This window comes from Trachypithecus francoisi, unplaced genomic scaffold, assembly GCF_009764315.1.
Source record: "Trachypithecus francoisi isolate TF-2019V2 unplaced genomic scaffold, Tfra_2.0 Lachesis_group13, whole genome shotgun sequence".
Taxonomy (NCBI): domain Eukaryota; kingdom Metazoa; phylum Chordata; class Mammalia; order Primates; family Cercopithecidae; genus Trachypithecus; species Trachypithecus francoisi.
The window spans coordinates 81,482,647-81,502,676 of record NW_022681458.1 but is presented as its reverse complement, the minus strand read 5'-3'; the positions used below and the strand labels follow the sequence as shown (position 1 = coordinate 81,502,676).

At 36.2% G+C, this 20,030-nt stretch overlaps 1 protein-coding gene across 6 annotated transcripts in view; it reads left to right on the top strand.

Moving 5' to 3' along the window:
* The window catches only part of TANK (TRAF family member associated NFKB activator), a 107,306-nt gene that overhangs the window by 52,876 nt on the left and 34,400 nt on the right, over positions 1-20,030 (top strand). The gene's annotated exons all lie outside the window — the stretch shown is intronic.

Genomic DNA, 20,030 nt, shown 5'->3' with positions numbered 1-20,030 from the left:
GATATCTTTTGGATAAGACAGAAACAGGAATTCCTGTTAGCTCCTATTCTTTTTCCACTAGCCATTGGTAAGCAGTTGAGAGTTGAACCCCTTATCTGCTGTGAAAGAAGCCTTTGCTCACATTAGCATATATTCCAAAGAAGGAAAAGGGAAAATTTTTTACATTTAGTTTTCAAAGCTAATATTTGTTAAGTACTCAAGAATGGATGAAGAAAAAATGTAGAATATATATTGTTATATGTTAAATTCAAAATATTCTGGTAGATTTCTTTAAGAAACATTTATTGAGTACCTCCTAAGTACTGGGCCCTTAATGAAGTTTTGAGAATACTGAAATAAATAAATTATCATTTATATCGTTAAGAAACTTTAAAAAGTTCAAATAAATCATAAATAAAATAGATATTTTACTATATAATAGAATAAAAAAGAAAAGAAGATGGTAGTTATTACTATAGTGTATGATGTGCTACAGTAGAGATCAGTATAGGAAAATACATGAGCACAGAGAAGAGACACTTGGTCTGTGAGAATCAGGTAATAAGCTCAATGTGAGTCCATACTTGAGCTAAGATTAGGAAGAGTTTAGCAAACTGGGGAAGAAGCAGGAGGAGCACTATATATTTAGAAAAACTCAGAAGTGAGTGTATGATATATTTCATGTACCACAAGGAATTGTATAGCTTCAAAGAGAATGATGGGACGTTCCAGGAAAAGAACCTGTAAAGATAGATTAGTATGGCTAAGTAGTTTGTACTATATCCTCTTTCAGTCAAAAGTTCCTGAAGGATTAATATCTGCTTTGGAATAGTCTTCTTGACAGTGGGATAGAGATAGTATACAGAGCAATGTGAAATTGAGCTCAACAAATATAAATTAAGAACCTATTTCATACTAAGCAAAGTTCTAAGAGCAAACAATACAATATAACTGGCAACTATCCAGTTGTACTTTATGCACTTTAATATATGTATTGATATAAAATTATGTAGTTATATGATACATAAAATATATATTAATATACATACATACTAAGTGTATACACATATATGTTATACCTGAATTTTTTAAAAAAGTGAATGGCAGTCATTTCAAGCAATCAAAATGAGGACATAAATTAAGCATTAGAGGTGAATTGGGGAAAATATTTAAGGTTTATTTAGGAGACAAAATGGAAAACAGGGGCACCTGAATACAGGCCACATCTGAGGCCTGGTACCCTCTCAGATGGTGTCCTGGTGTCTGGAATAGATTACTGGATTAATGGTGGTGCTGATGACTGAAACAAAGGATGGATAAGAGGGTACAAATTTGGGGTGGGGAAATAAGATCTATAATTAGATTTTAGTTAATATTTTTAGTTACCTGTGAGGCTTACAGGTAAAAATGCCAATGAATGGTTGTAAATGTGAATCTAGGCCTAGAAAAAGTTCTGAATTGGAAAATGTAGATATGGAAGTAATGGATTTTGTTGTATCCTTAAATGTGGATAACATCTTCCAGTTAAGAGTGCATAGACTGAAGGAATATTTGAAGGATAGAAGTGGGAGAGGGAGAAGGAAGGGGAGAAGATCAGTCACTTGGCCTCTGGAGATTCAGAACATAGGTTAAGCAATTTGAGAGGCATAGGAAGAGAACTTGGAGAATACCAATATTTTAAAGAATAGGCATAGAGAGGGAAAAATCATTAAGGAAACTAATAAAAACCACTCTACAAGGTAAGAAACAAATGATAGAAAAAGAGTGTAATATCATAGAAGCCATTAGAAAAGAGCCTCAAGAAGGAAGCACTAGTTAGCAGTACCAGATATCCAAGAAATCTAGTAAGATGACAGCTGGCGAAGCCAGTTGCATTTGGCTATGTGGAGGTTACTGACATTTTTGAAGGCAGTTAAGTCAAGTGGGGAGGGCAGATTGTAGTAGGTTGAGGAGAATTAGGGAATGAAGAAGTAAAGACAATATAAACCATGCGGTTAAAAGCTTAACTGTGCAGAAGAGAAATAGAGTGATAACTAGTGAGATTTTGTGTTTTGTTTTCTTTTGTTGGATAAATGAAACAATGTGAAAGCGTAATAACACAGCAGAGAGAGAGGAGAAAGCTTGAACATAGAGTGAAAAAATAATTGATGCCTTTCTACAATCACGTTACACAACAGCCAGAGTGATCCTTTTAAAAAGAAATATTTAAATGTTAATTATATCAGTCTCCAACCCAAAATGTTTCAGTGATTTCTATAAAATATAAGCCAAAGTTATGAACAAAATTAGCTGGACATGGTGGTATATGCCTGTAGTCCCAGCTACCCAGTAGGCTGAGGTGGGAGAATTGCTTGAGCCCAGTGATCCTGGGAAGTTGAGGGAGATTGAGGCTGCAGTGAGCTGAGATCACACCACTGCACTCCACTCTGGGTGACAGAGCGAGACCCTGGCTCAAAAAAAGAAAAACAACCAAAGTCCTTCCTATGGACTACTAAGGCAGAGCCTAATCTAGCCCTTATGAGACATTCCATTTATCTCCTACCACTCTATTCTCTCACAGCCTTTCTACCACATGGGCTTCCTGTTGTTTTTCAAATATATTCCTATTTCAGAACCTTTGCATTTACTATCCCAGTTGGTTGGAGTGGTTTTTCTTTGGATATTTTCATGGTTTTCTCCCTTATTGTTTTCCTCCCTTATTGCTTTCAAGGACAGTCTCTTCAATAAACAGTGCTAGGAAAACTAGATAACCATATGCAGAAGAATGAAAGTAGACCCCATTTCTCACCATATATAAAAATCAAATCAAAATGAATTAAAGATTATATATAAGACCTGAAACTATGAAACTACTAGAAGAAAACATTGGGGAAATGCTTTAGGACATCGGTGTGGGCAAAGATATTTTGGGTAAGATCTCAAAGGCACAGGCAACAAAATTAGACAGATGGGATTATATCAAGCTAATATTACACAACAAAAGATACAGTCAACAAAGTACAGAGACAGCCTACAGAGTGGGATAAAATATTTGCAAACTGTCTGACAAAGGCTTAATAAGCAGGCGACATAATAACTCAATTCAATAGTGAAACAGCAAAAACAAATCAATTTTGAAATGGGCAAAAGATCTGAATAGACATTTCTCAAAAGAAGGCATGCAAATGGCCACAGGCATTTTAAAAAATGCTTACCGTACTAATCATTAGGAAAATGGAAATCAAAACCACAATTTGATATCATCTCACCCCAGTTAAAAATCGTTTTCTTGATTAAAAAATTGGACAAAAAAAAACAGATGCTGGCAAAGAGGTGGAAAAGGGAGAACACTCATATAGTTGTTAATAACCAAAAGAGAGCAAGAGTGAATATACTAAAATCAGACAAAACAGATTTTAAATCAAAAATTGTTCCAAGCCAGCCATGGTGGCTCACACCTGTAATCCCATCAGTTTGGGAGGCTGTGGCAGGTGGGTCGTTAGAGCACAGGAGTTTAAGAATAGCCTGGGTCAACATGACAAAATCCCATCTCTACAAAAGAAAAAAAACAAAAACAAAGAAAACAGGTCTGGTGGTGTGCTCCTGTAGTCGCAGCTTCTCAGGAGACTGAGACAGGTGGATTGGTTGAGCCCCAGAGAGGGAGGCTGCAGTGAGCCATGTTTGCACCACTGCACTACAGCCTGGATGACAGAGCAAGACCCTGTCTCAAAAATAAAAGAACAAAACAACAAAAACTACTACAAGAGACAGGAAAGGGACATTATATAATGATAACAGGGTCAGTTTATGAAGCAAATATTAACAGTTATATATGCATCATACATCAGAGCTCCAAAGTATATGAAGCAAGCATTGACACTATTGAAGGAAGAAACATTACAGCTTTATGATAATAGTAGGAGAATTAAAGTATTATACTTTAAACACTTTAAATAATGGATAGAGCAACTAGACAAAGATCTATATGGAAATAGAGGATTTGAACAACATTGTAGAGCAGTTGGACCTAGCAGACATATGTAAAATATCCCAGCAACAACAGAATACACATTTGCTCAAGGGCACATGGAACATTCTCTGGGAGAGACCATATATTTAATGGCCTGGGAGAGGCCATTAAAAATGACTTAATAAATTTAAAAAGATTGAAATCATGCTAAGTATATTTTCTAATCACAATGAAATGAAACTAGAAATTAGCAAAAGGAAAAGTGGGAAATTCACAAATATGTACAAATTAAATAACACTCTTAAACAACCAGTGGGTCAAAAAAGAAATCACAAGGGAAATTAGAATATATATTGAGATAAATGAAAGTGTAAATACAAAGTACCAAAACTTCTAGGATGCAGTAAAAGCAGTTAATAGAGAAATGTTTAGCTGTAAATGTGTATATTAAAGAAGAGAGATCTCAAATCAGTAACTTAACTTTATGCCTGAAGAAACTAGAGAAATAACAAATTAAACCCAAAACTAGCATAAAGAAGAAAATAATAAAAATGGAAACAAATATAAATAAAAAACAGAAAAACAATAAAAATCAACAAAAACAAGTGTTGACTATTTGAAAAGATCAAGAAAAGATCAAGAACAAACCTTTAGTTAGCTTACTAAAAAAAGAGGGAAGACAAATAACTAATATAAGAAAATGAGGACATTATTACCAAGTTTACAAAAGTTAAAAATATCATAAAAGAGTGCTATGAACAATTGTATGCCAACAGATGGGATAAGCTAGTAAAACATCCTAGGAACATACAAACTACTAAGAATGAATGATGAAGAAAATGAAAATCTGAATAGACCTTTAACTAGTAAGGAGATTGAATCAGTAATCAAAAACTTCCCAACAAAGAAAAGCCTGGGATGAGACAGCTTCACCAGTGAATTCTGCCAAACATTTAAAGCAGAATTAATACCAATCCTCTCAGTCTCTTCCATAAACTTGAACAGTATGTAACACTCCCTTACTCATTCTATGAGGCTAGCATTACCCTAATACCAAAGACACTGTTAGAAAAGAAGACTACAGACTAATATCCCCTATGAATATTTGCTATGGTTTGAGTGTTTGTCCCCTCCAAAACTCATGTTGAAATTTAATTGCCAGTATAACAATATTAAGATGTGGGACCTTTAAGAGATGATTAGGCCATGAGGGCTCTGCCCCCATGGACATAGTTAATGCTGCTCCAAAATGGTCAGTTTGACTCCTACTGCCCTTTCTCTTTGCCCTTCAGCCACATGATACCTTCCACTATGTGGAAGATGCTAGTGTCTTGATTTTGGACTTGCCAGATACTGGTGTCTTGGTTTTGGCCTTCCCAGCCTCCAGAACTGTGAAGAAATAAATTTCTGTTCTTTATAATTTACCCAACCTCAGGTATTCTGTTATAGCAGCACAAAACAGACTAAGACAATATTGATGCAAAAAATCCTCAACAAAACACTAGCAAATCGAATTCAACAGCATATTAAAATAATTACATACCATGACAAAGTGAGACTTATTCCTATAATGCAGTAATGGTTCAGCATACAAAATTAGTCATGATATACCATGCAATATACCACGTTAACAGGATTGAAAAGAAAAAACATGATCATCTCAACTGATTCAGAAAAAGCATTTGATAAAATTCAAATTTTATCAAATTTTAGGATTTTAAAAAACACCCAACAAACTAAGAATGGAAGGAAACGAACTCAACAAAATAAAGATCATCCAACACAGGAAAAACCCACAACTAACATCATACTCCAGAGTGAAAGACTGAAAGCTTTTTGTCTACGATTGAAATAAGTCAAGGATATACTTCTATTCACCATAGTACTGGAAGTCCTAGACAGAGCAGTTAAGGAAGAAAAAGAAATAAAAGGCGTCAAATTGGATAGGAAGAAATAAAATTATCTCTGTAAACAACATGATATTAAGTATAGAAAGCCCTAAAGATTCCACACCCAAAAAAAATCCCACCTGTTGGAACTAATAAACAAATTCAGTAAAGTTACAAAATAAACATGCAAAAATCAGTTGTGTTTCGATAATTAACAACAAGCCATTTAAAGAAGACACAAATATATGGAAACAAATCACATTTTCATGAATTGGACCCTTGCCTTTCTCCATGTTCAAAAATTAAAACAGATCAAAGACCCAAATGCAAGAGGTAAAAACCATAAAGACTTAGAAGAAATCATAGGGGGGAAAGGTTTATGACATTGGATTTGGCGGTGACTTGGCTATGACACCAAAAACACAGGCAACTAAGGAAAAAATGGTTAAGTTGGACTTCATCAAAATTAAAACTTTTGTGTGTCAAAGGACACTATCAACAGAGTGAAAAGGCAACCCACAGAATAAGAGAAAATATTTACAAATCATATTTGGTAAGAAATTGATATCTAGAATATATAAAGAACTACAGCTCAACAACAACAAAACCTGGATTTAAAATGGGCAAGGGACTTTAGAGATTTCTCCAAGAAGTTATACAGATGGCCAATAAGCATATGAAAAGATGCTCAGCATCCCTATTCATTAGTAAAAACACAGTGAGATGCTACTTCACACCCATTGATGTGGCTGTTATTCAAAAAAGCAAAGTAAGTGTTGTCAAGGATGTGTAGAAATTAGAACCCTTATGCATTGCTAATAGGAATGTAAAATAATGCAGCCATTGTGGAAAATGATATGACAATTCTTTAAAAGCTTAAACATAGAATTACCATGTGATTCAGCAATCCTACTACTCTGGTTACATACCCAGAAGAAGTGCTAGCAAAGACTCAATTGGATATTTGTACATTCAGATTCAGAACAGCATTATTCACATTAGGCAAAAGGTGGAAACAACCCAAGTGTTCTTAAGCAGATGAATGGATAACCATGAGGTGGTATATACACACAGCATAGTAGTATTTAGCCTTAAAATGGAAAGAAAATTTTACATGTGCTACTAAGTATTACCTTGGAGATGTTATACTAAGTTAAATAAGTCAGTCACAAAAGCACAAATATTATATGATTAAACTTATGTGAGACACTAAGAATAGTCAAATTGATAAAGACAGAAAGTAGAAGGGTAGTTGCCAACAGTTGAGAGGGAGGAAGGAATGAGGAGTTAGTGCTTAATGGATACAGAGTTTCAGTTAGGAAGGATCAAAAAAGTTCTGGAGGTGAATGGTGGTGATGGCTGCACAACAATGTGAATTATTTGATACATATTTTAACATTTTTAAAAACTCTGTTACAAAAAAAAGAATTGGCCTGGCCTAGATTATCTTAGTAGCCATGTTTTATTGCTATTCAACTGTCACTCATCAGTTTATATAAACTCACCAGCCTTTTACCACTCAGCTGTCTATACTCCAAGTCAGTTCTTCTTTCAGTGTTTCTTCCAGTTCACTGCAATTTGAGACTCAGAAGCTTTTCTTTGAGAAGTTAGTATGCTGTATCCATTAAGGAGCATTCTGTTCAGGAAAGACATCCAAGCATTCCAAATTGATAAGGGAGGTAAAGACAAAACAGATAAGTGATTTTTAAAATATTATTGGCTTAAATTACAAAAGCACCACATTTTTTTTTTTTAAGTAAACAAGATGTGCAGAATATAAAGTGATAGTCCTCTCCCTCACTCCCTAGGGCTGTCCATTGTTAGTAATTGGGTATATATCCTTTCAGAGTATGTGCATCATATTTTTTCAAAAATGGAATCATTCTAATCTGAAAAAGGTTTTAAGTATTTTAATGTCATCATCTTCTCCATTGTCATCACTAAGATTTATTGAAGTTTGTTTGCCAGAGAGCTTTACAGTTATTTAATCCTTGTATAAATCTTTTTTTTTTTTTTTTTTTGAGACGGAGTCTCGCTCTGTCGCCCAGGCTGGAGTGCAGCGGCCGGATCTCAGCTCACTGCAAGCTCCGCCTCCCGGGTTCACGCCATTCTCCTGCCTCAGCCTCCCGGGTAGCTGGGACTACAGGCGCCGACACCTCGCCCGGCTAGTTTTTTGTAGTTTTTAGTAGAGACGGGGTTTCACCGTGTTAGCCAGGATGGTCTCGATCTCCTGACCTCGTGATCCACCCGTCTCAGCCTCCCAAAGTGCTGGGATTACAGGCTTGAGCCACCGCGCCCGGCATAAATCTTAAGAGGAAGTATTATTTTCATTTTTTGAATGAGGAAAATTAAGTGCAGAGAGATGAAGTAACTTGACCACAACCACATAGCTACTAAGTTAGTAGAATTAGTAGACCTAGAATTTGAAAAAAATGTTTGACCACAAACTTCTTGTCTATAACTTCTCTGCCAAAAATTGTCAATAGTCTTTCAGATTTGCACATATAAACCTACCTCATGTCATGAATACCTGACAACACCTTGTACTACACCTCCTTCTTAAAACACTGTTTTTCTTTTTTTTTTTTTTGAGATGGAGTATCATTCTGTTGCCCAGGCTGGAGTGCAGTGGCACTCGCTTGGCTCACCTCTGCCTCCTGGGTTCAAGTGATACTCCTGCCTAAGCCTCCTGAGTAGCTGGGATTACAGGCATCTGCCACCACGCCCAGCTAATTTTTTTATTTTTAGTAGAGACAACATTTCACCATGTTGGCCAGGCTGGTCTCGAGCTCCTGACCTCAAGTGATCTGCCCACCTCAACCTCCCAAAGTGCTGGGATTACAGATGTGAGCCACTGCGCCCAGCCCTTACTTTCTATTCTTATATGAACCTTCTCATTTTTTCCTGTGGCTTGAAATATCTGTGACAATGAACTTCTAAATTTACATTCCTAGTCCAGACCTGCCCTCTGAACTGTAGACCCATATGTCTCACTGCTACTTGGAAGGAACATTAAACTGAATATCCAGACCTGAACTTGCATATTCACCATTTTTTCTCACCTGTACCATTGCAGGAGAGTAATGAGTTTAATAAGCTGCTGTGTGAAATAATACTACCTTTTATTTACACTAAATTTACTTCACATAAATTTCAAAGGATAATCTCTCCTCCTACTACTAGTGTCCTGCTATTGATCATGAAGTATATTTATTTTACCTGGCCCCTAAATAGTGTTTTTCTCCTTTAGTTCTAGACCAAATTTTCCATTGTTATGCCTAGGCTCTCTTGCCGCCATGCTGTTAAATTGTTTTTTTAGAACCTCCAGTCTTAAAACATGGCTCTTTTTAGCTTATCCTCTGGTACAGCCCTCATTCTAGACCATACTAAAATACCAGACAATTTCAGATACATAGAAGCAGTGCACTAATCTCAGAAACACAGAAGCAGTCTTCTTCCCTTCAACATTTAAATTCATATTACTTCATAAATCAGAAAGGAAAATTAACATTTAATGAATGAACATATTCTACAAGTGTTACAGCCCTACAAAAGTATGCATTGTTAGCTTTATTTTCAAACGAAGAAACTGAGACTCAGAAATGTTGATTTTCCAATCTACATTGCAAAATCTATGCTGAAACTAGGTTTATCAGACCAAAGACCATATTCGTTATACTAACCTAGCTAAGTCATAGCTCATTCCAGATTTTCAAACTGTTTTCTTCCCATTGCTATGAATAACTTAATATAGTCTCCTCTCTTCTTGGATGAATCCTTTCTTTGTGACTTATACATCTCTTTTTACCAAAAGAGGCTAGAGTATAATATTTAATATTTCCTTTACTCATCCTTCAATTTATCATGTGCCAGGGACATCATATGTGCTAGCAATTAAAAGATAGATAAAACAGAGCATGCACTTAAAGGGTTCACAGTCAAATACTGCTTATTCCATTTCTGGGCATGTGTAAGCATTCATACATACCCACACTAAGAGGTCTTCTGTTCATTCTAAAGTAGAGGAATCTTTTAATCACAATAGCCTCTGACCAGACAACTTTTAATATGCTTACAGAATAAGACAAAAGATTATTATGGCGAATATAGGGTGGTAGAGTTGGTTTGGCCCCTGAATTGGTTATTATGTAGGATAAGCTGTTACAAAGAGACTAAGAAATACAGTGTGTAAATATAGAAGTTGACTTTTGTCTCTGCTTGGCACAAAGACTCATGTGAGTAATCCCAGCACTTTGAGAGGCTAAGGCAGGAAAATTGCTTGAGCCCAAGAGTTCAAGACCAGCCTGGGCAATATAGTGAGACCCTGTCTTAATTTAAAAAAATAAAAAATAAAAAAATAAAAGTTATCTCTTTTGTAGCAGTCCACAGGAGAATAGAACAGGGCTAGTAAGGCAGCTTACTGTTCTTTTTTTTTTTTTTTGAGACGGAGTTTGACTCTGTCGCCCAGGCTGGAGTGCAGTGGCCGGATCTCAGCTCACTGCAAGCTCCGCCTCCCAGGTTTACGCCATTCTCTTGCCTCAGCCTCCCAAGTAGCTGGGACTACAGGTGCCCGCCACCGCACTCGGCTAGTTTTTTTGTACTTTTTAGTAGAGACGGGGTTTCACCGTGTTAGCCAGGATGGTCTCGATCTCCTGACCTTGTGATCCGCCCGTCTTGGCCTCCCAAAGTGCTGGGATTACAGGCTTGAGTCACCACGCCCGGCCAGCTCTACGGTTCTTAAAATATGGTTTCCCTCTCTGAAATCACAGTGGCTGCTCTCCTTATTTCCTTGCCAATGAGAAGGGGAAGAGAAGTGAAGAGCAGACAGCTTTCTTTTAATGATGTTGTCCAAAATTTGTGCAGATTATTTCTGTTCACACCCTCTAGCCAGAACTTAGTCACATGATCACATGTAGTAGTGAAGAAGGCTAGTAAATATATCCTCTAGCTGGGTGACCATGTGCCCTGTTAAAACTCTATATTACTAAAAGAAAGAAAGAAAATGGATATGGGGAATAATTAGCAGTCCTTGCCACATCTTTTGGCTCACTAGTCTAGAATTGCTTGGAGAGTTTCAGGTATCACAAGACTCCATAATATGGAATTAAATATTTAATCAGTTTATTACTCATACCAAGTTACTTGTCATCAATTTCTGCCACTGTTCTATGGGAGAAATTTCTATTGCTTCTTTGACCATCTTTCCAGGAGAAGAATAATAAAATAATTAAAACATCTGAAAATGTTAAAACTGATTGCTACAAGTCAGATTACCATAATCATAAATGATTAGGTTATAGAAAACCTGCAGCTGGCCTCTCCTGCTTGTCCCAAGATTCTTTGCGTTGTGTAATCAGAAAATAGAAGTCCCTTTGTTGAGAAAAGAAATTTGAAATGGAATTTTTCTCTTCTTGCCCCTCTTGATTAAAAGAGAAAAACTGACAAAGTCTTACATAGAAGGAAGCAATATCCTTAGTTATAAAATGATTCAGATGCTATGTTATATTAATTGCTTTTTCTTTGTACTGAGAAGAAAAGTGAAGGGTACATAATATTTAAAACCATCCAATTTGCTAAGCTTATTGACTAGCCAGTAAGGCTGAGGAGAAGGCCTAAAATAAGAGTAAATTTGACTGTGCCTTGTCTTTTTATCATAAATTACAGATCTTCTCTAACGTTTTTCTGACAATAAATGTTAAGCGATCAGGACTGTTTTGTTGTCAGATTGCTTTATTCAGGAGCTAGTCTTGACCCATGTGAAATGTAAAGCTTTAACCTAAGGCTTATGTTACCTCTAAAAGCTTGTAAAACATATTTTAAAGGATTGCAAAAGGCATAAAATACCTTTATCATAGGTACTACGTTAAAAAAAATCCTTCATTTTCACATAAGATGTAAATGGCCTCATTATGGTTTACCACTCTTTTTTTTTCCCCAACAACATATATACTCTATCCAAAGTGTTGACGGGGTAAAGTGGTTCATTCTGTTTTTTTCCTAATGAAGCTACTGGTATTACAATAAAGGTGCTCCAGGTGGTTTCTGATCAAAGCTTTATTTCTTTGTTTTACATTGTCAGTACTTTGCCAGTAGATTCATTTTCCACATTATCAGAATGAAAAATATTTGTATCCTTTCTTCCAAGGTTTTACTTCCAGAAATATGTCCTGTTAAAACTTGTAGTCAGGTATGTAGGATATGTATTCAAGGAGATTGGTTAATAAAGAATTAATGATATTCATTCAAAAATATATTGAGCACCTACTGTGTATCCGGAACTGTACTAAGTACTAAATCTATAGTGATAAGCAAACAGACATGCTTGCTTCCTGCTTCATGGAATGGTGTGCACAGTCTAGTAAAGCAGAGACTAATCAAACAATCTCACAAATATAGCTTGAAACTCTGATCAAAGTATCAAGAAGAAAGGTAAATTGCTATTAGAAAGTCTGTTGGGGACTTGACCTAATCCAGCAGGTCAGAGATTATCGTTATATAATGATTTTTGAAAGGGTAGGTTTGGAGGGCTTTTTAAGTACAAGGACCTGCATTATAAAGACCCATTGACCTAAAAGAACTTAAAGTATAAGGGAAATAGTGCAATGAGAAGAGTCAGAGGCTCTTAGTAGGGACTTGGAGACCATATTAAGGACTTTTGGTTCTTTATTCTAGAAGTGTAAGAAGCCATTTAAGGTTTTTTGGGGGACAAGGGTGAGGGGTAGAAAAAAAAGTATGGAGTAATATGATTACATGTGCATTTTGCAAAGAACACAATGGCTGCTAGAGAATAGTTAGGCTATTGCAGCAGTCCATTAAGGTTGTGGTAATAGATTTAAGAGATATTAATATTTAAGATTAAACTTGATACTTGGGGCCAGGCGCAGTGGCTTATACCTGTAATAGCACTTTGGGAGGCCCAGGCAGATGGATCACTTGAGGTCAGGAGTTCAAGACCAGCCTGGCCAACATGGTGAAACCCTGTCTGTACTAAAAATACAAAAATTAGCCAGGCATGATGGTGGGCACCTGTAATCCCAGCTATTCGGGAGCCCGAGGCAGGAGAAGCAGTTGAACCCAGGAAGTGGAGGTTGCATTGAGCCTAGATCACGCCACTGTACTCCAGCGAGCAAGACAGAGCTCTAAAAGAGCAAGACTCCATCTCAAAAAGATAAATAAATAAATAAATAAATAAATAAAAAAGATTGATGCTTGGTAATGGATTGGCTATAGAACAAATAGATGTCAAAGATGGTCACAGCTTTCTGTATTGATAAGAGCACCGTGTACCAAGAAAAGGAATACTAGCAAAGAACCAGACTTTTCGGCGGTGGAGAGGAGAGATGAGAGGGAGTGGTAATGGGGGGAAATCATCAGGTTTGAATATTTGAAGCGCTTTCCCCGGAACAGTTGACCACATAGATCTATAGCTTAGAAGAGAGATCTAATCTAGAAGAAAAATTTGAGCTACTGGCATGGATGAGATTACCTAGGAAGAGAATATATAGCAAGAGAGGGCCTCATGTGAGCTAGAGGTACTCATAAGATGTGGCATAGTGGTTAGTTAGGGGCTTGGGCTTTGTATTCAGGCAAGCCTAGATTCAAATCTTAGCTCTACTATCTACTGGGAAAGCTTAATAGTTAAGATTAAAATTGATACTTGGGGGCCGGGTGCGGTGGCTCACGCCTGTAATCCCAGCACTATGGCAGGCTGAGGCAGGAGGATCACTTGAGGTCAGGAGTTCAAGACCAGCCTGGCCAACATGGCGAAATCCTGTTTCTTCTAAAAATACAAAAATTAGCCAGGTATGATGCGGGGGAGGGGGGCGCCTGTAATCCCAACTACTTGGGAGACTGAGGCAGGAGAATCGCTTGAACCCGGGAAGTGGAGGTTGCAATGAGCCTAGGCAGATTATTTTGTACCTCTTTAAGACTCAATTTTCTCATCTGTAAAATGTGGGAAATAGTCTCCTAGGATGGTTGGTTTAAGGATTAAATGAGATAAAGAAAATAAAACTGATTTTGGTACATAGTATTTAATGAAATTATCACATGATGATAATGTGTTGCTGAGTTGAAAAATTTGGTTGCAGAATAGTTCTCATTTGTAAAAAAGTGTGATACATATACACATATGTATACAGGAGTTCTGAAAGGGTATATACCAAAATGTCAGTAGTAGTTACCCTTGAGGAAAAATGGAAGGCAAAGTAAGGGAGGATCCTGCCACGTTTTACTTTGTACATATCTGTACGTACTTGTACATTATTTTTGTTGTGTTGGTGGTAGTGGTCATTTTGTTATTTGAATTTTTTGACAAAGGTGTGTGATTTTTATAACTTTTAATAGCCATTAATCTTTAATCATTTAGTCCATTTTGTCTCTTTGTAAACTTTGAACAACCAGGGCTTGGTTTTTTGTTTTGTTTTGTTTGCTTGACAGGAATGTTTTTGATTCAATGGAGATGCCATACTGATTTCTCATAAACACCTGAGTCCTAGGTTACAATGAACTAGAAAAAAGACAGAGATCTGGCTTCGGTGATAACCAGAGTTTTTGTTCATAAACATACATACTATATGCTCTGTGTCTTAGTCCATTTGCACTCTATAACAAAACACCTTATACCAGGTAATTTATAAATAATAGAAATTTATTTCTCACAGTTTTAGAGGCTGAGAAGTCCAAGATCAAGGCTCCAGCAGGCTTGGTGTCTGGTGAGGGCCCAGTCTCTGTTTCCAAGATGGCACCTCATTGCTGCATCATCTAGTGGAGATGAACAGTGTATTCTAATATGGCAGAAGGGATGGAGGGCAAAAAGGACTGAACTCTGTGTGAAGCCCCTTTTATAAAGGCCTTAATCTTACTCATATGGGAGCAGCCCTTATAACTTAATACCTCCTAAAAGGCCCCACTTCTTAATACCATCAAAATGGGGATTACGTTTCAACATGAATTTTGGTGGGGACACACATTCAGATCATAGCATTTCACCCCTGGCTCCCCCAGATTTATATCCTGCACACATACAAAATATATGAGATACATGTACATGATACATATTTATTCCATCCCAAAAGCCCCAAAATGACTTACCTTGTTCCAGCATCAACTTTAAACTCTAAAGTTTTCATCTAAACATTATCTAAATCAGATATGGAAATGAGACTCAAAGTACAATTCATCCAGAGACAAATTCCTCTCCAGCTGTGAGCCTATGAAATTATACAGTTATATGCTTCCAAAAGACAATAGTGGGACAGACATAGGATAGACATTCCCACTCCAATATGGAACAACAGGAAAGAACAAAGGGCTAACAGGTTCTAACCACATCCAAACACCTCAAATAAACAACAACAACAAACCCAGTAGGGCCAACATTAAACCCTGAAGCTTGAATATAGTCTTTAACTCCCATTTCTCATTTTCTGGACACACTGGAGTGAAAGTTGGGCCCCCAAGGCTCTAGGCAACCCTACTCCATCACATTGTTGGCTGCATTTCTTGGTGTTGGAGTTGCATGCCTTTGGGTCTCCCAGCCTGGAGTTGCACCCTGGTGGCTCTACTGGTCTGAGGTCTTGGGGTGGCCCTGCCTGGGCAACTCCAATAGGAATTGCCCTGATGGTGACTCTCTGCATTGGCCTCACTCCCGCGGCTTTGGATATTATGTAGATATCTTGCTCATTGTTAAAAGACAGGAACTAACATTTCCAACGAGCATATTGCAAGACAAATACTTTATATATTCTGTCTCTTTCAATCCTTCAGGTAAATGTAATTTTCATTTAAAGAGGAAGAAACCAAAGGCTCAAAGAGACAAGTAAATTAATCAGGACCGAAACACAGGATTGTAAAATAAAAATAGTTTGTCACAGTTTACCACTTGGCATGCTGAGAAATTGGTGGCAACACTGTCACCTAAAAGTAGATAATTAGATTGGAAATCTGATCTGTCAAATTGCAGGTCTTCTAGATAAGTCTTGGTACTGGAGGATGGGAACGTACAGGGCTTATAACCTAGTAGGCAGAAAACGATTGAAGAAAGACCTGTGTAAGCCAGGATCTCTGGGTTGCTGATCCTATTTGATCTCATACTTTTTAGAGAAAACTCAAAATTGAAGTTGATTCTTAGCCTACCAAAATTTCAAGATATATTTTAATTAGATTGTGTCTAAATAAATTAGTTTATATCTAAAGTACTATGTATTAGGATACTTAATATTTAATTATCTTCCTTCATGAACTGTGGAGCTTCCTATGGAGAGCATTTGTGGTAGCCATGCAAATCCTTCCATAAATCTTTCATTCTCTTTGTTAACCTTGGAATAATTTGAAAAGTTTTAAAATTGGGACTATTTCATTTTTTTTCAATCCACTCAACATTTATTAAATTCCTTAATAAATCATTGGAGGAAAGCAGTGATATTTTTTAGAATATTGAAATTAGTTATTGAGGAGGAGAAGAAATGTTTGACTTAGAGTATTATAGATGACTTAAGGGCACTTAAACTTTTTTTTCCCTAGGTAAGAAATAAGTGCCTTGGAAAATACAAAAAAAAAAAAAAAAGTTCAATACCAGCAATAGGGAAAAATTCAATTTATGAAACTCTATTTTAATATTTATGATACTCACAAAAACTTAAACAGGTATCTACACAAAATTATAGGAAATATGCTGCCTTAGTTTTGAAGAGGAAATATTGAAATTTTGCCTGGATAAAAGGGTAATTTTTAAAATAAACTTTTTTTTTTTGCTTATCATAATCCAGAGTATGGGCAACCATTTTTAATAAATTTAGGATGTGTGCTATATTTGATCACCAGTGTTTTAAGTTTTACTTTTGAACACTAAGAAAGAATACAAAGTTAACCTTATAGGCCAGGCGGGGTGGCTCATGTCTGTAACCCCAGCACTTTGGGAGGCCAAGGTGGGAGGATCACTTGAGCCCAGGAGTTTGAGACCAGCCTGGGCAACATAGCAAGACCCTGTCTCTATATAAATAATATAGTAATAAATAAAATAAAATAAAAAACAAAGTACCTTATAGCACAAGTACCTAAGTACCTGTTTACCTATTTAGGTGCTGGTAGACCACTTGTTTTGCTAGTCTTTGAAACTGGAAGGAGTGTCAAATGCACAGAAGCCAAAGTCATCTTGGCCAGATGGTGTTTGATACAGATGGATGGTTAGTTGTCATGCAGATCTCCTAGTTGGTAACTTGTTGCTGCCATCTGACTCAAAGAATCATTCACACACACTGGCTGTCAAAAGCATCTTCTCTTCTGTCTGTTTTAGCTGTCATGTCTGTGCTCTGTACAGAAGTGTTGACAAGACATTGCTGTTGTACATTTTCAATGTGGTTGTTAGTGAGTTTTCTGTTTTGTGGGGTCTTTGATAGTGCTAGAATGTACTTGCTTTGTAATTGTGTTTAAAAAAAAATACTATGACGGTACAGCAATAATCTGACCTTGTAAATGGACTTTACAGGTTTTAAGTTTAGGCAGATATGTTCTGTGAACAAAAGCATTTAATAAAAGGAAAAAAAAAAAGACTAGTTTCGTTTAGTTTCCAAACAGCAAATAAACCAAATTCTACTGGTTGTTAACCAGTTTGATGTAATATTTCCTTTTGGACTTTCCGTCTGATAGTCTGTGGTCAAAATCTTTATACTCTTTTCTGAATATACATTTTCTCAAATTACTACCTTTTTTCTAATGATATAAGCTTCCCTTTTTTTCCAAAAAAAATCTTCAAACATTACCTATCTTTTGCATCCGTTTTCTCAAACTTAATATCCCTTTGTTGTATTTACCTACTGACCTTGTTTCTGTTTTTACTGTTTCCCTTAGAGAAATATAAGCAAAGGCATTCCTCCATTCCTCCAGATCATTTCTGAAAGCATATCTGTTCCTCTGATATTTCTTTTTTGTTTTTTTTTAAGTGAAAGTAAGTTTATTAAGAAAGTAAAGGAATAAAAGAATGACAACTCTAGAGGCAGAGCAGCAGCATGGGATGCTTAACTGTGATATTTCTTTAACAATTTAATTAGTTTGTTTATTCAACTAATATTTACCGAGCATCCCAATATGTGCCAGGCACTCTGTAATACTCTGGAGATATCAGGAGGAAATACTCTCTACCCTTGAGAAGTTCAGTCTAGAGGGAAATCAGACATTAGACAATTAGACTAGAACATTATAACTGCTAAATGTAAGTATATGAAAAGTGTAGGAGGAAAACATGGGCACTTGCTGTTCTATTTCCCCTCTTATACTTCCAGAGTGTTGGTTTTTAAAATTATTGTAGACTTTGCTCAACCTTTATAATACTTTATTAAGTAGCTTAAGAAGTAGTTAAAACTTCAACTTGAAATAGCCATTGATTCATTAATTTTTCCTAGCTTTTGAATACATTTTCAGGATTATTTATTATACTATCTTATATGCAGATGTGCTAAAATATGTTTTTTAAACCAGAGAATAGAAGATAAAAATTAACTGGCAGAAGCTTTCTGAGTTGGTTTCAAAAGAAAATATATGGTTTCTTCATTAAGTTGGGAGAAAAAAACATGGAGACTTGAATAACATAGACATTTATTCTGGACCTGTCTCTAACTTGCTAAGTTTTTGGACTGGTTACTTAATCTCTGGACTGTATAATGTATATACCTATCAAAATAAAGTGAAAAAATAGGTACTTATTGATTGATGTTTGTGAAGAACTTTGAGTTCTTGGAGAAAGCTTTAATTAATGCAGAAATATATAGAGAAGACTCTAACTTGTTTCCTGATTTTTCAGCCCTGGTGGTGCTGTGTAGCCCAAGTCAATCAATATTTAGAATTTGCTGTAGATTTTTGGGTCCTTCAGTCAGCTTACGACACTGTTTCTAGGGGGTTGGGTGTGAATTTATACAGAAATAAGATGTCTTATCCTGGGAAGCCAGGCCCTAGACTAGACTTGGGTATCAGTGATCATTTCTGAGACATATTCATTGGACATACACTTCAGGTAGACCCACATGATTCATTCTTCTGTTCACAATAATAAAATGTAGTTGGAATCTGTATTTTCTTTTTTAATTTTTCAGTGAACATATACTGAACACCTCCTATGTATGAGTTACTTAATCTATATGAATTCTATGGGGAATGTGAAACTATGTAAGACTGCCTTTAGGCAGTGTGCAAAGACAGTGCACTACATGGGTTGCTTATCAGCTTTGTCAGTTATTCATATTTGAACGGTATTACTTATAAAAGTTCACCTTTTATTTGGGAAAATGTATTTAGCTTTCGTTTCTTTTTTTTTTGAGACGGAGTCTCACTCTGTTGCCCAGGCTGGAGTGCAGTGGCGCTAACTCGGCTCACTGCAAGTGCCGCCTCTCAGGTTCACACCATTCTCCTGCCTCAGCCTCCCGAGTAGCTGGGACTACAGGCGCCTGCCACCACACCTGGCCAATTTTTTGTATTTTTAGTGGAGACAGGGTTTCACTGTGTTAACCAGGATGGTCTCGATCTCCTGACCTCGTGATCCGCCCACCTCAGCCTCCCAAGCTTTAATTTCTTAAGCTAATTTATATTTGCTAATCGATGAACAGCTGTGTAATTTATTAAAATTTTTAAGTTTATTGGTCTCTGAAAATAATAGAGCTTCACTAATTTTGAACTTTAAGAATCAGTTTAAAGTCAAATAGTATCTACTGAATATCATTCTGAGATTATTAGAACTTCATTTTCATTTTATATTTCAAGGAATTTGCAACTTAGACATTATTTATCCCTCCAGGGATAGAAATTGGTTTAAAAAAAAAGTTCTCTGTTACTGTTTGGTGATACGTTTTTAAGACTGTACTAATTTGGTAATTGTGATACAACAGTTTCAAATTTGCTTGAAGGTTTGCAGCATCTGTATTCCTCAGTACAAACTTGTGTCTTATTTCATTGCTTTATTTTCACAGTCATTGCAATAAAATAGCAAAATGAATGGATTAACAATATAAGGGAAACTATGGCATTTAAGATAGACACCAAAGGTCAACCATGGTGTTCTCTTAATTTCTTAAAACTTAGCAGAGAAGTTTCTGGTCATTATAATTTTATAATTTGTATTTGTTCCTTTGATTTTTATCAACACTTCCTTAGTGTTTGTGTGCCCTAAAAATAAATTTGGAAGTGTGTTTATTTGAAAGACACAAAATCTTAATTTTTTAAGT